Here is a 22,075-nt window from a genome sequence, read left to right as displayed (position 1 = left end):
GAAGAGATTCTTTCTGTTTCTCTACTCTGCCATCGGCATCAACTTCAGCCTAAGGCAAAGACGGCTGCCATTGGCAATGGAAGCTACATCCAACAGGAGAGAGGAACAGCACATAACCCAGGTCTTTCTCTGCAGTTTGATAGGGTCAATCTGGACCAACAAGACATAGATCAAATGGCTGTGTGGAGGAGCAGTAGGGATGAGACTTGGGAATAGCTGAAATGTATATATGTGTGCACACGTGCGCGCACGCGCGCGCACACACACACACACACGCTATAGCTAGTGCCCTGTTTCCTCAGTTTAGACTAAATCTAGTCTCAAGTACTGCTTTCATCATTATCATTACAAAAACTAGTAACTGATAAGTGTTTACCATATGCCAGGTACTCTTCTAAATATCCTCACACTCACTATCTCATTAAATGCTCAGAACTGCAACAGCCCTTTGAGGTTGTTTTATCATCCCTGCTTTACCGAAAAAGACACTGAAGGCATAGAAATGTTGAGTAATTTGGACAAAGTCACACAACTAGCAAGTGGCAGAGCTGGTATTTGATTGCAAGAAAACCGAGTAGAAGTTTTAGTGTGAAATAACCCTGGATTTGGATCCTTGGCTCTGTTACTTTCCAGCTGTGCAACCTTGGGCAAGTCACTTTACCTCTCTGAGCCTCATGTTCTTCATCCATGTAATAGTATCATACTATAGATTATGATCTACATCACTGGGCTAGAGTTCCCCAAGACTGCCCTCAGGTTCATTGATTCACTAGAAGGACTCACAGAACTCAGAAAAGCTGTTTACTTATGGTTACAATTTATTACAGTGAACAGATAGACACTAAAATCAGCAAAAGGAAAAAGAATATGGGCTGAGTCCAGGGGATACCAGGTACAAGCCGCCAGTTATCTTCTCTCAGTGGAGTCTACAGACAATGCTTAATTCTCCCAGCAATGATGTGTGACAACAATGTACAGAGTTGCCAACCAGGGAAACTCAGCTGAATCCTGGTGTCCAGGGTTTCTACTGGGGGTTGATCACGTAGACATGGAACATTCACATGGCTGACTGTAGTTACTCAGTCTCCTGCACCTCCAAAGGTCAGACCAATACAGCATGGCCCAAGGCCCCCACCATTAATCACATTATTAGCATAAACTATCTGGGGTGGCCCAAGGCACCTTATCAAGCAGGATAGTCCAAGGATTTAGAAGTTATCTCCCAGGAGACAGTCAAGGGCCAGTCTTTTATTTGGTATATGAAGGGTTTGAACAACCCAGGCTTGCTCGTTAATCCTTTACTACATAATCAGATTACCTGAAATTTGTAACATTTCTTGAGCCAGTCTCTTGGACCTATCTCATGACATTCACTCTGTTCTCACTCCTTTACCACATCCTCACAGCCAGAAAGCAGCACTTAGCAGCTAGGAACTTGAAAGGATCCATCCAGTTTCAACTCACCCATTACCCTTGTCCAGAGATGAAAACTCACTATTCCTGGTCCCAAAATTCATAAATATCAATAAACTGCTATATTTTGGAATCTAAGAACCAAATACTTTTAAAGGGAAGATTCCTCAAAGTCATAGCACTTATCATAGCAAGAAATGCCAATAGTTTGGAGTTACACTCTATGATAAATACGTTAGACTGTTTCCCTTAAAGTAAGATGATCCTTTTCATTTTATTCAGGAACATGTAGACAGATCAAGAAGTTATTTTTTTATGTTTGGGCTTCTATGCCAGTAATCTCGAAGATTTTTTGATTACACACCCACATCTAAAATCATTCTGACCTTCCGATGTATGTGCATTACTTTATTTAGAAATATGCACACCTATCTTACTGTACTAATATAATGCACGTATGATAAATCACACACACTCAATAGAAATTTTAAAAGGATAAAACTGAAAAGTAAATGAAAATAGAAGTTCTAATACTGTCTTCCCTTAATTGAGTGGCTCTTATGTGAAGCCCTTGGGGTGCACACATCCACCGTGGATACCGTTATTCTCCACATTGGAACCACACACCAATTCCTTGATGTCACACTACCCTTGTTGGCCTGGACCTCTCTGAGGTCCTCACTATTATAACATTATTGTAACAGCATTGTATTATGGAGAATATGACTTGATAAGGTAATAGGAGAAGGAACTGATGAAATAACCCAAAGCAATAGAATGCTAAGCTGTGTGGCAAGGGGACTAGGGAATCAGGGAATCTCCAGATGTTGGATTTATTGGACTAGGAGTAGGGAAAGGTCTACGAAAGAGGGAGGGATATGGCTGGTTTTAAGATGGATGGAAGTGGGTTGGGAGGTGAAAGCATGAATTAAGCAGAGGCCTGGAGGGAGAATTAAATGCAACCAAAACTGGGGAGAAGGTGAAACCAGCCCAACTGAAAAACTCCACTCAGGCCAAGCTTGAAGCTCTTGACCTCCTCTCCCATTAGGCCCCTACAGTGATTCAGTCTGGTTTCTTTCCTAACTCTCAGGAGATCCAGAGGCTGGAAGCTGTCCTCTCAGGCCCCATCTGTCACGGTAACTAAGGGTTGTCCATAGTTCTCACAGGATAGCTCCCTACAAACCCCTTTCTCAAGACTTTTAGCTTCTGGCTGGCTTTCAAGGCCTTCCCCAAGTAGTCATCAATCCTAGGCTTTCTCTAGATGGGACTAGATGGGTAGATGATGGGAGGGGAATTTTAGTAAGGATTAGGACTTCCCTGCTATGGTAAGCAATTCATGGTTTCAAGTTAAAAGTCCTGCCAGTAAGCTATGTGCTATGTGCAGTTTTTATTTAAAAAGTGTATCGTGGGCTGAGGTTGAAATAAGATTCTACTGATATGTCAACTCTCTAGTAAAATTCACTTGGGATCATGCCTTGAGAATGTTCCCTCTCCCGAGAGCAGGTCTGAAGGAAGATCACCGAGAAGAGAGCAAGGATGGTGGGTGGTGTGGCAGGAAGGATGTGTCAATGGAGTTAAAAATTAATTGGCATGCATGTGGTAACAGGAAAAATGAAGGGAACAGATGTTGAGGAGAGGCCAATTGCCAGCACACGAGGATGGATTGCCTGTCTTTCTGCCAGGGCTCAATCTGAGCTCCTGGGAGAAATGGTTTTGCTACCTCAAGGTCTTAACGGAACATTAGTCAGGGCTGTGGGGACTGAGTTTTAGCCAAGGAGTCGTCATCCTAGACCAGATTTCAAAGAGGCAGTGGAAGTGTGGGGCTCTGCTCCTTGTACACTGTTCCAGACCAACCACTTCCAGGCTTGTACGCTCCTATAGCAGCTTCATGAAAGCAAAACCCAAGAAGCCTGTTGTTTTCTCTCGCCACTCATTGTGCTTGGGTCCTGACACATTAAAGAGCCACCGAATATCCAGGTTCCATCCAGCCACACAGCAGGCTTCAAGCTGCATCTGCTATTCTTTACAGCATTACAATCTGTTAGGGCACTAGGGCTTCTCCAGAGATAGGTTTCCATGTGTAACTGCATTCATTCATTCATTCACAACAAAGATGGAGTGAGTGCTCCCACTGCACTCTGTGCCAGCACTACATTATGTGCTGGAGACATATAAGTGAACAACACAGACAAATATTCCTGCCCTCATGGAGCTTACATTCCAGTGGGGGAAGATAATCAATAAATGACAGACATAATAAATAGATTATATATTATGATGGAAGGGATGTGTGCTTTGGATGAAAAGGAATAGTAAAGCAGAGTAAAGAGGATAGGACATGCCCGGGGGGGGGGGGGGGGGGTGCAGGCAGGAAGTGACCTACAGTTTTAAATCGAGTGTTCAGGGCAGGCTTCTTCACTAAAGGGAGGGTATGGACATGAGGGGAAGAGTATTCAAGGCAGTGGGAACAGCCTGTGCAAAAGCCCAAAGCTGGGAGGTGCATGACCCAAAAGAGCAAGAGAGGGAGCAGTAGCAAAGGTCAGAGAAGAATGAGCCAGAGCCCCGAGGGCCTTGAAGGCTTTGTAAGGGCTTTGGCTTTGGCTGAGTGAAATGGGAGCCATTGCAACCTTTTGAGCAGAGGAGGGACATGATCTGGCATGTTTTGCAAAGACCTCTCTGACTGCAGTGTTGAGGTAAGGGGCAATTGCAGACGCAGAGAGGTGACTTAGGAGGTTACTGTAGTGATGCAAGCAAGAGATGATGGCGGCTGGCACCAGGGTATTAGCGGTGAAGGCAGGAAGAAGCGGTTGGAGTCTAGCTATACTCTTTTGAGACTATCCTCCTCTTTATTTATGTTTGAGTGTCCTAAAGTATAAACTACTGCATGGCCTTCACCACGTGTTAGTGACTCACTCTATCTTGAATTTCCCACACATACTTTTTCATATAACACTCATTCTGATCAAGCTTGGAAAATATCTAAGCCTCAGGGCTAAGATTGGTAACTTGCCATCTACAGGCTATATCTGGTGTAAAGTTGTTTTTGTTTTTTTTTAATTGAGCTGACATTCTAAAAACAAAAGATTCACATAAAAATCTGAATTCTTAGCTTCATTTAAAAAATTAGAATATCTGGCAATGCATTTTCTCATGGAAACCATCAGCTAGAACTGAGTAGCTATTCCCATTGGGCTCTCCAATTCTCCACAGTCCCTACTTGGTGCCTTTCACATGTTGACATTACTTGCCTGAACCATGTAGGCATCACGGTTTGTGAAACTGCCCTAGTCCAGAAGGAGTTCTGAGGAGGAGGAGGAGCAGTGATGTGGGTCGGGACCACAGATGCTACTAGGCCATTAGATTCTGGAGCATGGGACACTCAAGCAGATGAAGAAGTTTAAAATTCATTCATCTACACAAACACCCTCTTTGGATTTCCGCTGTAGGCACCTTGGTCTTCCTCCCTTGGTCCCTCTGTCCCCTCTCACACAGTCGATATGATGAGAGGAACCAGAACTCTTCCAACTTGTGAGGGAGACTGCTTCTCTTCCGCTCTCCCTGCAGAGTCCCGTGAGTCGGAAGTGGGCTGTAGGTATCAGGACCCATGATGTGGGCGGCAGAGGCCACGTGCTCTAGACTTTAGGGAGAACACTGCTCTCTCTTGCTCTAGTGTCTACAATTTTCTGCCTTTTCTTGCCTTCTGACTGGTAAGACCTGAAAGGCTAAGACTTGTATGAAATTCTAAATGATAGAATTGATCCATAGACCTTGGACCTGAGGGACAAAAGTCATTTATTATCCAGCCCAGCTCTTCAGAGCCAGGGGTTCCATGGAGGCCCCTGGAGCCAAATTCCCCTAGTCACAAAAGATGTGCATTTGCTTAGAGTTTCCCTTGTGAACCCAGGGTGTCTATAAACAAACGGTAAAGAGACGGTGATTGGGGGTCTGGCCGTCTCTCTCTACATGAGAGACATGTGGCCCTCAGCTGACAGTGCTTAGTCAATGAGAAATATTCAAAACTTTTTATGTCTGCACTTATTGGGAAAAGACATGGAAAGACTCATTCTGCCCCCCTCCCTTCTCGCTATGGATCAGGAAGGTGCAGCAACATGATCTACCTTATCCATTGTACAATACAACCCAAAACACACCCTCTCCTCATGACCCTTACCACAATCAGCCACATACTTGACAAAGCTTGAAATTCCAAGTCTTCCATTCCACAATTAAAATTAGGCTTGAAATGCAAACTGTAGAAGCACCAGCCCTCTGGCAGTGCTGGTCCTATTAAGGTCTCAGAGAAGGCAAAGATGAGAAGACAAAGAATTCAAGTGTGTTTACTGACCGGCCTTCATCACACAATGAGAATCAAGCAATATTTTGGTCCAGGCTGGACTCAGAGGAGGAAACACTCACAAAGTTTTATGGCACCTCCTTGCCTTTTCCTAATTCCCATCCTCCCATCTCCACAGCAACCCACATGTTATAAAGGCAGGAGAAGAGATTTGTGAATCTTATCTTAGCTCCTTGACCTACAGGCATCTTGAAGTTTTGTGCTTTTGAAGAGCATAAGTCACCTAACTTGTACATTGCATCCTATGGAGGGATATACGAAATAGCAAAGAACTTCTCAACGGTTAGCTAGAAATAGTAAGAGAGCCATCATGCTAATGACTCAAGGCTGTTCTACCAAGGGAAGAAATCAGGCCCCTAATTGAGAATGGCTGGGGGAGAGGACTAAAATGTTTATGACTCATCTAAGTTCACTCCAGTCCTTTTGGAATGTTCGACATTCTTATGATTAAAATTTGCCTCTGTATGCCTAACTTATTATTACAGATAAATAGAAACATCTGGGAGAAGTGATCTACATGCTCTAATTTTCACTAAGGTAGAAATGACTGACTCCAGATCACTCTTGAAGAATACAGTTTTAATTAGAGGATGGGGGACACTAAATCTAAGAGCATAGGTGAACATGATGGAGAGAAGAAAATCAACAAACTAGAAAAGTTAGTAGGCAATAGGTACAGAAAATGCTGGAGTACAGCTTTTAAACAATTTGCTCTCAGATGTGTGAATTAAACTTGAGTCTGGAGTGCATTGGGGATGTGGAGTTTTAGGGATGGTCTTTGTCCTCACAAAGGAGCTTACACAGTGAGTTTGACAGAGTTTTAAATTCTAACCCATGCCCTGATTCTGGGTAAAATAAGGGGCTCAAATGGGCGTCAGCATTAAATCATCCTTGGTATGAGGCGAGTCCACTCAATGTGGTTCCCAGATGCCCCATAACAAGCTCTAATTTGAGCCAGGTGCTCAGGCATGGTCAGCTCCCTGTACCCAACTAAGCCTGAGCTGTTGCCCGAGTGGCACATCCATTTTTCTAAGCCCAAAGCATCAGCCGTCAATGCCTATTGCTGATGGTAATTAGTGGTCCTGCGAGGTCTGGCCCTGAATGAGTCTGGTCCTGTCTCCTCACTCCTGCATAGAGCCACACTTTTTGCTGCCCATAGCCAAAGAACTGTTTTTTTCCTTGACTCGTTTGAACTCTGAAGAGAGATTTGGACCCTAGGACGTGAATGACAAAATGCACTTTGTGCCCTGGTAAATAGTTGGAGGCCCCCCCCAGATCCTGAGCCTTCTAGTCTCTGAAACGATGACACAACATCCCAGTGAGGAGGGATTTTCTGCTTCTGTCAGAGAGCAATTTCTGTGGACATCCTGTTCTTCTCAAACAATAGCAGCCAAAGAGAGAAACAGGAAAACAAGATCAGCCATCCCGGAAATCAAAAAGAGATTGAGTGGGAGGTGAGGAGGGGTAAGACAGCAAACATATGGAAGAGTTTTCAGCTATGGAGGAAGGAAGCCAAACACAGGGGCCATTATTTCCATTTTCTTCAGTTTTCAGTCTTAAGAGATGCCCAGGAAATACTTTATGCTAATTCCCTTTTCTTAAAAAGCTGAAAAATCTTTCAAAACTAGAGAGAAGTAAATGTGGCTTACAACTGGTTTGGCTCTTTTCTGCCTGTCCTTCAGAATAAACTGGATTTTTTTTCCACCCAGGAGCTAACTAACTCAAAGCTGTTGCATGAGTGACAATTTCACTAAAATAATCAGAAAATATTTGCTATGCAGAAATCCTCATGAAGTTAAATGCGGCGTGGGAGCATTTTATACAACACTGGATTCATTCACTTTTGAACATTCTGGACATACAGAGGATAACCTCTATTAAGAAAAGCACTCTGGGCTTTTATTAATTTCCACAGTGCTTCTTGGCCTATTTTCACCTTTTTGTCAGTAGCATTCTCTGTAGAAAAGCAATTTAGCTGAGAAAAATAAACAGACCAGAATTTAAAGCAACTCTTTTATTTTATAAGTCTTACATGGTTTCTGACAGGTGTTTCAATAAAATTAGTCTAAAATTTTCATGGGGATAAACAACCTTTTGTAATATTTTTCTAACAAAACTTTTTATACTTTTCAAAAATTTCATTAATTAATATTCACAGCTATCACGGTGAAAATTGCGCTATTTCTATTATGAAGTCATTTTAATCACTTAAGATACATAAGGTGTTGAATGTTTTCTTGGATCACCAGACAAGCCAATCAAAATAACAAGAGCGAAAAATAATCTCAGGCAAACAACCCCACGATCTCTTTATACACAAGTGCAAGTTTGTGAATGTGTGTTTGTGCACGCAAGGTACATTTTAGAGAAAGTTCTAATTCTCCCAAAATGTCACTTTAAAAACAAAGCAAGATTAAAGGTTAAAATTTGAGAAATTTTATCATAGCGATAGCTCTGCCTTGCAGTTTAGTAATAGCACCACCTTTTAATACATAGTGTTGCTTGGAAAAGAATTGTCCTGACTTAGTCTTTATCTTAAAAATCATATATTAAAATTAAGCATTCCCATTACTTACCCATCCATCAGGATCACAAAAACCATTGCGTAGTTTGCCATAATCAAGAAATAAATATACCATTATGACAAATGGTACAGAGAATTAGGATACGCACAGTCCTTGGCTATGAAATCTGTTGTGTTTTCCCAAATCCTTGTGGTGCCACAGTCAATCCTTCTAGAGGCTCCATAAAGAATCACACCAATCCCTGTAACCAGCCGCAATGGAGCAGGTGCTGGAGCCGTGGGGGCACTCGGGCAGGTGGGGAAGGGCGTCTGCTGGAAACCAAGCAGAAGTTCTGGTCCTCTTACAAAATTGGACAGCCTGACAAAACGGGCACACACTCCTACCAGAAAATGCCAAGCTGCAACAGAAGAGCCTTGCCCCAGTTAGACTCCACAGCACATGTTCTGTCTGCTGGGTCTCACACCTTGCCTGTCTCACTCGCTGTGTTACCTTCCTCACACCTGTAGACACTGAGTTGACTCCAGCCTTAGAGAATTCACCAAGACTCCAGCCTGAGAGAATACATGGCCCAAAACCCTTCAGCTGGCAAAATTCTACCCAGTCTCAGTTGTCCTTATCTCCTAGAAGACTTCCCTGCTCATCTGAAGACGTCTGCTGTCCTTATGCTCACAGAGCCCCATATGCAACTCTGTCACTGCACTTTCCGTGGCATATCACAATGATGGCTTAACGTGTTTGCCACCCAAAGGTTTGTACATAGCCCCTACTCTCTGCCAGGTCCTGCAGGGACCCTAGGATAAGTATCATACTCCCCAAGACCTGAAAAGATACAAGATGAAAGGGCCATAGTCATGTTTAATTAAGGAGATCAAGAAGGACTTCTTGGAGCAATAGACATCTGAAATACTTAGTGAGGTTTTCACAGGAAAGATGAGGCATGGGATGTGTTCCAGGAGGAGGAGGCAGAAACTGGAGGAGCATTTAGGCATCAATGAGTTTATTGGGTATGTCTAACGCACAGGGGAGGACCATTGATGCAAGGCCAGGGAGCGGCACTCAGATAAATAAATAATGAGAGCCCCTCGGAGGTCTTTGAGTTGCAGAGTGACGTAATCAGTGCTGGACTGGTGGCATAGCAGGAGGATTCGGAGAGAAGAGACGTAACGGGAAAAGGAGCAAGCATTTGTTGAGTGTGCCAGACCCAGGGTAGATTTTTTTTTACCTATGATTTCATTTTCTCCTCTCAGCTCTGTGTAGAGGTTGCTAGGATTCTCGTTATAATTACAGAGGGGAAAGCTCAGACACAGCTGGTTAAGTAGATTGCCAAGCTCTCTATCTCTGTTTCCTTAACATCTTGCCCAGTAAGTGTCTGTTGTACCAGTACAGACAAAGATGAACGAATGAATAAACACACGAATGGATGGATGGAGCCAGTGCTGAATCATTTCTGCCTCATGCAAAGCCCAAGTTCTTTACCTTCCCCTGATTGATGATGTTAAAATAGGCAAGAATAGTATCAATAAAGATCTGAACTGGGTGAACTGGGGCTGTGGTGCTGAAAGGGGATGGAGGGGCCAGCAGGAGAGGAGCTAGTGAGCTGGAGCCACACAGCATGAATGAAAGCTTTCTAGGGAGACCAACCACCCTGATTTGCCTGGAACTAAGGAGTTTCTGGGAGCATGAAATTTTCAGTGGTAAAACTGGGAGAGTGCAGGCAAACTGAGACTGTTGGTACTTTCATAGGTTATGTCTTGTTTAATCCTCATAAAGTTCCTCTGGGTATAGTCCATGTTTTATAGGTGAAGAAGATAGAGTGATGCATCCTTGGGTTCTCAGCGAAGAAGCAATGGAGTTAGGGCACATCCTCACTTCTCCCCCATTGTCTCTCTCTACCACTCATAAAGGCAGAAAGTCAAACCAGCTGCATTCTTTCATATGTACATCATGAAACATACGTAATTCTTTCATATGAATGTCAAGCCTGTGAAATATCCAGATCCTAGCCAGCCCTTCAAACTCATATCCCCATAGTGAATGCCCCCTTCTTTCCTGGAGCTCTTCTACCACTTTGTATCATAAATTTCATATGTACACGTCAATTTTCTCCAATTAGGTGGTCAGTCCTAGCAGACAGAGTCTTGCATTCCGTCCATTCTTCCTAAGACCCTAGAACAACACTATGTACATAGCAGGAGCTCAGTGAGCATATGCTGACCATTCAATGACTGTTAAACAAGAAACTTCACTTCATGCAGCTCTATAAACACCAGGCACAGTGAGATGTGTTTTAGTTTCCTATTGCTGCTATACCATCTGACCACAAATCTAGTGGCTTAAAACAACACAAATTTATTATCTAACAGTTGTGGAGGTCAGAAGTTTGAAAAGGATTTCATGGGGCTAAAACCAAGGTGTTAGCAGGACTGCATTCCTCCTGGATGTTCTGGGGAAGAATTCCTTTCCTTGTTTTTTCCAGCTTCTCGAGACTGCCTGTATTCCTTGCCTCATGGCTTCTTTCTTCCATCTTCAAAGCCAGCCAACAGGGGCATTGAGTCCTCACAATGAATCACTCTGACCTTCCCTTCTGCCTCTCTCTTCCACTTTTCATGACCCTTGTGAAGACATTGGGCCCACCTGGGTAATCCATGATACCGTCAGCTGATTAGCAAATAATTTTATCTGCAATCTTAATTCTCCTTTGTCATGTGACATTACCTACTCATAGGATTCAGGGATTAGGATGCAGACATCTTGGGTAGGGAAGGGGAGCATTATTCCGTCCACCACTGTGGGAGGCAGAGACTAAGAGGTGTCCAGAAATTGATAAAATTCACATGAACATAACTCACTCAAAGCATCTGCTACCCCTGCCTACTTGTTTGAGCACTTACAAGGTGTGTGGCTCTGTGCTGAGGGCCTTATGTGCATTTTGTGTATACATTTAATCCTCATATCCATCTAATAATATTGGTATTAGCCCCATTTTCAGATTGGGAAACAGAGGCAAAGAGAAATTATGTAACTTGCTTACAATCCATAGAAGCGCTCACTGTCAGAGCCAAGATAGCACTGTCCTCTTCACACCCTCCACATCTGGCCTGCTGGAGTCCACCTCAGCTCTGCTCTGCGGGCCGCACACAGCCTTGCATTTTCATAGGTCCTCCTTTCTCTAACTCCCAGCCCAGACTCCGCTTAACTATACAACAAGAAGTAGGGTAAAACGAGACCTGGCAAAACCTTCCAGAAGGTAACTCTTCAGGGATTTGTTTTTCCTCTTATTCTTGTTGTTCAAGGAGACAGATGATAATTAAAATGTCAGAGCCCTTCATGCTTCCCTGATCAAGATAACTGCTTTACCACAGGTGATAGAAAGAAAAGGAGGAAAATGTCTGCTGTGGGGGAAGGTAGGTAATGATTCCGGGAAGGGGGCAAAGCTGGGGACACCAAGCTCCCTCAGCTCGGGGCGGGGGGAGAGCCAACTGCAGCTCCAGCTGAACCAGGTGAGTGCTCATTCACGGGGTCTTCAGGGAGCTGCCCACCCCAGCCCCCTCCCCAAAACCCCCTTCTCACCAGCTTGAAGGGAGCCAATTCACAGCGGATCCATCCAACAGCTTGCTAATTCTATCGAGTCTCTTCAATTCAGTTAATTCCCAGTTTCAGTAACACAAGCAGCAGCTGTCAAGATCGGAAGCTGTATTCTTTGTCTCCCTAGCTCTCTCTCTCCCCCTTCTCTCTCCCAGTTAACTGAGTGGATCACATACAACCTTCTATGGGAAAGAGAGAATAAAAGTCCTGGATAAAATGAGGGAAGAAAGGAGAAGTGAACTTGTAGGAGCTTGAAAGTGTCATGTCAGCTGGAGACAATGGAGAGAATTCTTCCCCCCACCTCCAAGTCTCTGTTTAACACTGAACAATCCCCTCAACACCCATGTGCTCTCTGGAGCAGTCAGCTCTTCTCAAACTTACTGGGACAAGGAAGCAGCTTTTTAAATTCCAATCTGTTGCAGATTAGTGCACGGTTCCACTGTGCACGACTGGTGAGCAAGTTTGCACCACATGGGACTCGCCTGAGAGCAATGATACCTGGACTGGCCTTTACTCTGCTCGAGAGACCACATGCATGGATGTCAGGGCAATGCCAAGTTGCTATAAAAATTCCTACATGCTTTCAATTTTTGTGTTTATCTTATTGACTAAGCCACACTGTCCTAGAGGCCTCATTGAGAAAGTGTGACCTGCACAAAGATTTAAGACATGTTAGCCTTGTGAATTTCTGGAGGAAGAGTATTTCAGGTAGAGGAAACAACCAGAACAAGGGCTGGAGACAGAGTGACTAGAATTAAAGGAGTAAGAGGAGAATTTAAAAAGATGAGGTCCAGCAGGGAGTGGAAGCTGGTAGGTCATGCTGGGCCCTGGAGGTTGTTGAAGAATTTTGACTTTTTTTCACTCTGAGTGAAATGGTGTGCATTGTAGGGTTTTCAGCAAGAAGCATGACAGCTGCAGTGGTAGGCGCGCAACACTAGAGGAGGAGAGACCATTAGCTGCTGCAATAATTCAGGCAAGAGACAATGGAGGCTCAGACCAATACTGGAGAACTGACAAGAGGTCCAAAATTAGATATGTTTTGAAGATAGAGGATGACAGGGTGTAAGAGAAAACGAAGAGCCAGGGATGGTGCCATTGGTTTTGGCCTGAGCAACACGAAGGGTGGAGTTGCCATCACTGAGTTGGAGAGGGCATCACGTGAAGAAGATTTGGTGGAGGAGAATCAGGAGTTTAATTTTGAACACGTTGAGATCAAAATATCCAATAGGCCTCCAAACAGAGATGAGAGATTCTGAGTGGCAGTTGGATACACAATTCTGGAGTGTGGGAGAGACGTCTGGGCTGGAAATACAAATGAGGGAGTTGTCAGTATTTTAAGCCATGGGGTTCAATGAGATCACCAAGGAAGTAAATTTAGAGGAGGCATTCCAAAATTAAGAGATCAGGGAGAAGAGGAGGAACAGGTGAAGGAGGGGTAGGATGGAAACCGAGAGAGTATGGTGACCCAAGATCCAAGGGAAGAAAGTGTTTGAAGAAAGACTTAGGCAAATTGCCAAGCTTCACTTTCTGTTTTGGCTAAATGGGAATATTAATGCCTCATGTGAGGTTATTGTGAGGATTATGAGTTAATCCATTTAATAAATATGTACTAAGTGTAGTCACTGTACGAGGTACTTGAATTTGAGTAACATATAATTCCCTACCTGAAGTGGGAGGTTACATATTTGTAAAACACCAAGCCCAGTGCCTGACCCCAGAAGATGCTCAAAGATAATGTTACTTCTCTGCTCAGAATAACAATTGCCTATGTGTGGCCTATGTGGATTCACCCTCTCTTCTGCTTCTTGAGACCAATTAAAATTACTTAGTGCTAATTAGTCAGTAGGGGTGAGCAAGGGAATCTTTCCTTTCTCCACCACTCCAACCATTTCAGTCTAATGCTCTGGTACTCCATAGATCACATGGATTTCTTTCTTGGTTAGGGAATAAAAAGGGTCCACTTTGGGAATTAAGAACTAGTCTTACCTGGGCTAACCCAAGAGCCTTCAGGGCCCGAGGCCACCCCAGGGAGGCCAGCAGCCCAATCACACCAGGTACACAACTCAACCCCAACTCCCCACCTCCCAAGCCTAGAAGGAGGTGAAAAAAGGCAAAGGTCAGTTTCCAAAAGGGGAAAGAAATTGAGGGAGGGTAGCCCAAAGTGTGTGGTCTGTGGGGCAGTCCTGCTGCTTCACCCACGGTCCATGGAGATGATATAGATTGTTCATTGTGTATATGTTCCCAGAATGTGCACTTGGGTTTATGGTATGTAACTGTAAGATTGACTGTTTATCTTCCCACAAGCCAAGCAGCCACCCCCTTCACCTGTTCACTTTGAGCGTTCTAGAAGCATCTGGAACAGCACCTTCTCTTCCTTTCCCCACCCTCTCTCCAATCCTCCTGTCTACAGGCTGGACCTGACGCTAGGGTTCCATGGGCCAGGTAAGCCAGGCAGCCCAGAGCCCCCGGGGCCCAGCAGGTGTCCCTGAGGAGGCAGTCCCGCTGGGCAGCTTCCCCAGGTGTGTTCTCTCCCCTGATGTTGTCTTGCCCATCTGGGCTGCTGCTGAGGGAAGCTCCTTGGGGCCTGCTGTTTTCTTTATGACCACGGTGACATTGCACAGGTGTTCCACTTTCTCTCACAACGCCTTTGTTTTGATCTACAAAAGTCTGCTGAGTTTCTTTCGGGCCTTGTCATGTTAACAAAAACAAATGTAATAATATGCACTTGAAAAGGCTCGCGTGTCTTGATATTTTAATAAGCTTTTGATTCTACAGGGACCTCTGAGGCTTTTAAAAGTTTAAAGTTAATAAAGAGAGTAAAAGAAAAAAATATGAATTGTTTTTAATTATTATTATACAAGATTAACCAAGCCAGTTGTGTATAATTAGACAGTAGCTACCTTGCATCGTCGTAGAGGCAGTAAATAGGCCCACAAGGGGGCTGCCAGAAGGCTGAGGTGTTTACAAGGCACTGGAGATGTTTTCACCAAGCACATAATCCCCATTGCAGTTACTATTGCTTTTATAATGGATGTGTTCATTACAACCGGAGACTAATATGTGTATCCATCATCTTTCTAGCACAGATGACTCTGAAGTGGGGGACGGCAGTGGAGAGTGCACGATATAATTTGGTGGCGAAATTATTAAGAGAGCCCATTAGTATGCAGCTTTTTTTTGTGGTTTTATTTTTGTTGCCATTGCTGAGAGGAATTTTAAGAAGTTAAATAAACAATTGCCAAAGGAGTGATGATTAAGCTATTGCTAAGAAAGTTGTTTTTGTTTTTTTTAAATATCTCCAGCAGTGAAAGCAATGGGCCAGGAGTTCCACGGCTTTGTTCAGAACCAATCTATGACTTTAGAGAATGCATTCACTAATTTCACATTTATTGAGTGCTGCTGTAAGCCAGGCATTGTCTCAGGTGCTGGGGGAGAAAATTGCAGGAAACACTGGACCCTTCTTCCCAGGTGTTCTCAAACAAGGACATTCCTGAGTCACCTGGGAAGCTTTTCAAAACACACTCACTGAGATCCCAGCCTGGATTAACAGAGCTGGGTAGCATCTCCAGGGCATGACCTGAGCATATGAATTTTGAGAAAGTGTTGTCAGTGATTCCAAAGGTTTCTGATTGGAGTGTGAGAGAGATATAATTAATAAGATAGGATGAGTGCTATGAAAGGGGAAGTGTTTGACTGCTCTGAGCCTCCAGTCCTGTATTTTTATAGTGAGGGTAATAGTATCTGTCCTACATTTCTATCTTGGGTCAGGTTCCTCAGGAAACAGACTCTGAGAAGGAGCATGAAGGATGTCTATTGGGGAATGTTCTTGAGATAAACCATTGTTGGAAGTGAAATGGACCATCACTGGCCCCTCCCTCGCAGGGATGTGACTTGGGGCAAGACAGCTCTCTCCAGTGCTAGGCCAATTCCTGCAGTGAGTCAGCTGACAGTGCTCAGCCACCACCTCCACCAGCTTGAGGACTGAGGTCCTCAGTCCTACAGGGGGATCTGGGTGGCATTCCGCAGCATCCACTACAGTGTCCTACAGAAACAGATATTGAAATAGAGATTGGGAAGTACTTCAGACGATACGAGCTTACTCATTTTCTAATATTAACCCATAGAGAAATGTGCTCTTGACAAGGGCTTTTGAATTTTATTCACTTTTGTTGCAGGAATGATCTGGCTGTGACACATACCACCGCGTGATTACCAGTGTTGAGTAGGCTGGTCTGGTTGGGCTAGTTCCCTGTCCTTCCCCTAAAGCTTCCAAACCTGCAAACTTCGGCTAAGAAGGCACATTTGCAGGGAGAAATGACCGATTGTTGACGAGAGACATAAATGAGGCTGAGCTCTCCCGCTACACACTTTAAACAAGCTTGCAGGTTCCCACTTGTGGTCATATTGCAACTACATACAAAGTGGTGGTTCTTTTATTTACATTTGTGGAATATTTTTCTTGATTCTCCTACTCAAGGATGACTTGCTGGAGTTATTTCATGCATTCAACAGGCTTAAACCCTGTGTTTCTCCATTCTAGCATCTAGAAAAGGAGGAGTTAATTTAAATGACCTTTAAGATTTCTCTGGCTCTAACGTTCTCCTATTCCCCAAGTATTTATCTGGGGCTGGGAGTACCAGATTTCCTCCTAGACAAGGATAGACAGTGTAAGGAGACCTCCAAGTAGAAAACTATTTGGCTGGAATGGAAGCATTACAAAATTCCTCAAATACAACTCTAACGCTGTAAGGAGATTTTTTTTCTATGCAGCTTCCCCAGTGCCATCTTTCCCTTATCTACACCATGGAGTAGGGAGGTCAATAAGTGGTTAAGCACAACTGCAGGAGGGGTGCAAATGGGAAGATAATACTAATGGGAAGAAAAAAATGATTGAAATTGGGTAAAAAATTAGAGTCTTCTCCTCTGTCTTGGCTGGACACATGTTAACTTTCATGCTCAAATGATGTTTACCTACATTCTTGATATATATATATACTATATATACTATAGTATATATAGATCTAGATATAGTATATATATACTATACTATAAATAAGTAGTCAAGCAATCAGGATGAGAAGTATCAATTTTTTTAACTTTACATTTATTTAAAGAGCCATGTCTCATCAAATTGCTCCATCTCTCAGCACGTTCAAGAATATTTTAAACAACAAGAAATGCTCCATGCAGCTTCACTGGTGCCTAGAACTCCCTGATCTGGGAATTGAAAACTGCAAAGCAGTTCTCTGGGGGTTAGTAAGCTGAAATACAAATAGTTAGAGCTACATAAATACTTAGAACTTGAGGATGCTGGTAGTGAGCCTAGATGGCAAGTTGGGAAAGAGTTTGCAATATATTCACTTGCCAAAAATGGTTTTTAGGACTTCAAGCTTCAACTACAGGCCACTGTATTGGACAGACATACAAATAGGTATTTGTATGAATACATGTTTGTATAACATTTCCATTATTTTCTTCCCACTGCAACTGAAGATGGGGCCATTAGGACAACCTGGTAGGCCTAGAATCAGATTACTGTTGGGACTTGAAAGGCAACAGAGGAGATGGGGCACATAGTAGGATCTGGGGATAGGAAGAATGAATAATGACAAAATGGTTTGAGGAAAGATACAAGAATTACTTTGGAGCAGAATCGGCTAGGAGGAATGTTAATGGTCTGCCTTTATTTTGTTGTGCAGACAGTGAGATACTGCGAAGCCACAAAGAGCACTCATCCCTGTGGAATAACTGTGAGGCCTAATATGAATTTAAAAAGGGAAATTTGAGACAGGAATTAGGGAAGAGACAGAACTTCCGTATTTCCAGGGGAAGGTGAGCACACTCAAGGCATTTAAAAATTGAGGTTGAATTAAACTCTAGGAAATATTTTCTATTGTTGGTAACAATTCTATGCTGGCCCACTGGGCTGGAGTACATCATCTAACAAGACGTTTTCATTTCTAATTTCTTTAACTTCGTGGAAAATCCTTCCTGAACTCTCCACAACTCTCTGTGGTGTTTACTAAGTGAAATAACTTAGTGCCTTCCACAGCCTTCACTAACTTACTATCCACTCGCTCCTCCAAATCAATAATAAACACATTAAATAACATTGGTCCCCAAACGGACCCCAAATACACCACACTATTAACCTCCCTCCACTCCAGGAGACTAACTGACACTGTTCCCTGCTGCTTAGCTGGTTTTGTAAAAATCTCCAGCCTTTGACTGCTCCTGCCCAGCTTAAAGAAGAGTGGAGCTCTGCTTCTGTTCTTTCCTGGCTAATGCTGCACAACTATCAGGCTAGGACCTGGACTCCTGGGTTCAGCGACCAGGGGTAACACCAGTGCATTTGACGGGAAGCCCAAGAGAGTGAGCGAGGAAGGAAAAAAAGGTAGAAAAAAGTTTATTGTTCTCGCTGAAAACTCAATTGCACTGCCATTTTTCAATTCCATTGAGAAATGTCAATGTTCTTTCCCACCGTCTGGCGGAGGCAGATTTGACCAGGTGTCTCCACACAGAGTGGGTTCTCACAGTTAAGCTGTGTGTGTGTCATAAAGCTAAATAAGGAGCCAGTTCAGTCCTCCACCCCCCTTTGCTTCTGCCGGCCAGACACACTTCCCCATATGACAGTCTTATAAATAGCTGCTAAGCAGCTGGTCTTCCTCTCACCTCCTGACTCCATCAGATTCTCCCACCAGAAGCCCCTGACAGTCATGCAGCTGGGAGCTCCCCCTTTCCCTTCTTCTCCCCTCTCCTTCCTCCACCTCTGACATGTAGCCACCACCTCAGCAATGTCCACTGTAACTATTCAAGATTGATTCATGTGGGAGAAGGGCTCAAGGAGGTTGGGGGCTTGATTTGACCACAGAAGCAAGCTGTCACCCTACTAAACGGAGAGATGGAAGTTTGGGAGACACCACAGTAAGACACCAGACAGCCCATAGTACGGGGGCCAGATGGCTGACCCAGCAAAAATCCCAGCAATCATTCTGTAGTGAGTCAAACATTATAAATATCTGTGGGGCTCTGCTATGCCTCTATCTATATATGTACATATTCAAGAATAGTTTCTGGGCAAATAAATATAGGATAAAATGCATTATTATTAACTTTCACAACGTACCAAGAATATGTTCAGAGTTCAAATGAGGATGGGAGTTAGTATAAGGAAAATATACGAAAGAATTAAAGATTTGGAAGCCAATATGTAATAAGGAGGTGATAAAATAGAAGTGGTGTTTTCTTCCTAAATACTGTAGGCTTTTTTATGAAAACTTAGGCTCTACTTTACAGGCTTTCAGCGCTGCAGGGACGGTCAAAGAGAGTCAAGTCAATTTTATAGGAATTAATTGAGTGCCACTGTGTGCTGGGCAGAGGGAATGCAAAGAGTTATCCCCTGGCCTTGATCCTCCCCTGGACTGGTGAGAGAGCCAGGCCAGTGGATATTGTAGAAGGTGGAGTAATCAATTTTGCTTTTGGGAAAGAGAGTTGTGGAGGTATGGACACAGAGAGTCTAGGCTATAGGGTCAGCAGGAACTCAGGCAGGAAGATGTTCAGTTTCGGCAGGTCTAGGAAACCGTGAACGGATCCACTGTGGTACAGAGTGTGCGGTGAGGACTGGCCGAGGTGAGCTGGAGTGGAGGATGCTGCCACAGGGAGAGGATTCTAAATGTAAGAAAATGAAGCCTTTGGACAAAGTGTGTGGTAACCACAGGTTAAAGCTGAAGTTACAGATCTTGATTGTCACCTGAATTCACTTTCTGATTCACCTCACATAGACTAGCCTGATTGTTTAAATCTTTCATAGTTTAAATCTCCTATCAAGAAATCATCCTTGAGGGGCCGGCTCCGTGGCCGAGTGGTTAAGTTCGCGTGCTCCGCTGTGGCGGCCCAGGGTTTGGATCCTGGGCGCAGACATGGCACCGCTCGTCAGGCCACGTTGAGGTGGTGTCCCACATCCCACAACTAGAAGGACCTGCAACTAAGATATACAACTGTGTACGGTGGGGGTGGTTTGGGGAGATAAAACAGAAAAAAAAAAAAAGATTGGCAACAGTTGTTAGCCCAGGTGCCAATCTTTAAAAAAAAAAAAAACAAGGAAGATTGCAATAGTCGTTAGCCCAGGTGCCAATCTTAGGAAAAAAAAAAAGAAAGAAATCATCCTTGAACCATGACCTCATCAAGATTGTTTCCCAAAATACCCACACATTTCACAGGAAGTGCGTAGACATGCCTGCCACTGTGGGACCCTTCACAAAGTGGACAAAAGTTGCCCGGCTAATGCTGGACCAGGACTCCTTCCTGGATTAACACACACCTAAAGACCGTTTGTTTATTCCACGGGCAGGGCGAAGGCCGGAGGGCAGGAAGGACACAGCTCACTGGGAAGGGGAGGGGCAGAAGCATCCTGGAGGAGCTGGTAGGGCCCAGAAGACGACCAAGTAGACAGTGTTGGGCAGAGGCTGGCAATGCTTTCTTCAGATGTCAGCCAAGCTGTCACATTCTCTGGGAAGTCTTCCCCAGCCCTTTGTTACATATTCTTGTAGCACATCTGTCTTTTCTTCATATCGCCGTTCTCACTGTATGATTATTTACTGATACCTCTTCCCTCCTCCTAGAGGACAGCCAGTGGGACAGCTTTCCTCTCCACTGGATCTCCTACTTCTAGAACCTGCCTGGCACACACTAGACACTTAGGAAATAACTGTTTCTTGAAGGATTAGAAGAGCTAGTGTTTATTGAGAAGATTACATTATACAACTTAATCTTCAACAACCACTTGTGAAATAAATACTATTAATTGATCCCATCTTACAGATGAGTAAATGGAGACTCAAAGGATTAAGTAACTTGCCAAACGCTATTGAGTGGCTGAGCTGGGATTTGAACTCTGCTAGTCTGACTCTAGAGCCCATGCTTTACCACCTTGCATAGGTTAGAAGAGGCCCCAGGGTGGGCCTGGCAGCAGAATAGGAAAGCAGAGTGGCCCAGAGAAGGGGAGGCAGAGAAAGCGATAGGGTGTATAACTTTCAAGGGGGTAGAGGGTCTACAGAAATCCTTTCTTCCATTTAGGCTCAAGGGCACCAGATTTCTGGCTTTACCGCTAGCTCGCCTCCATCTCAGCTGTTGAGAGAGTATTTTAGCCAGTGAATGAGGCTGGTCATCCTTAGCAAATGCTGCCCACCTGCTTAGACTGGTCTCCCCAGTCATGCATTGCTGAGTTCCAGCTGCTGAATGTTTCCTCAGGTGTCCTCTCAGCAACAGGTCTCTCCAGCTCCTCACACAGCCTTCCTTGCTGTCATCCCTGACCCACGTCCTGCTCATAGGAGCTTCTGCACAACAGGTGAAAGGCCAGGTGGCTGGGAGTTCAAGGGTCACATAGTTCCTGGGAAATACAGGAGACAACACTAAGACTGTCGCCACATGCTTAAATCTGGCGTGTCCTGTAACCTCTCAGAGCACGGGATTTAGATGGTCCCCTGCAAGTCTGATACTTTCTCTATTTCAAAGCCATTTCATGACCTGTAAGTCTTAATTTGATACCAAGTGGACAATATTTTGTAAAGTCCTAAAAGTCAAGCTGGCTTCCTTGGAGTAGTTTCTTTCTTGAACTGAACTCTGACCTGTGCTAAATGCTCTACATTTATTGTCTCATTTCATCTTCACAGTAACCTGAAGAGTAGTTACTAGTATCTTACGTTTACAAATGAAGAAACCAAGGCTCAGAGGGATGCAGGCACACTCAATGTTGCTGGGGAGTGAATGGTGGAGCTGGGATCAGAACCTAGATCTTTCTAAATGTGGAGTTGAAGATCTTGGCAACCAGGGTATTCCAGGTTAATTGTCCATTTCGGCTGTCAGGATACTAAATGTATACTTTTTTCCATTTTTGGCTGTTGAAGATAAGTTTTCCGAACAGTCAAATCTATGACCTGAAATATTGTAAGGAGTCAGTGCAAGGATTTTTTTCTTAATCAAAAATTCGATTGTTTAATGACTTAAAAAAAAAAGAGGAACCAGACTAAAAATCACATCTTGGTCTGCAGTCCTAATTTTAGGAGGCCTAATCTTTATCTTCTTAAAGCAAGATGCAAGGTCAAAATTTTAGAAGAGTAGCATTGTCTGAATGGTTTCATTTGGGGATTTTTTTGGTGCTCAACTGAACAACAGCTTTTGTCTAAAAAATTAAATGTGA

This window comes from Equus caballus, chromosome 14, assembly GCF_041296265.1.
Source record: "Equus caballus isolate H_3958 breed thoroughbred chromosome 14, TB-T2T, whole genome shotgun sequence".
Lineage (NCBI taxonomy): Eukaryota > Metazoa > Chordata > Mammalia > Perissodactyla > Equidae > Equus > Equus caballus.
This window is presented reverse-complemented; position numbering follows the sequence as displayed.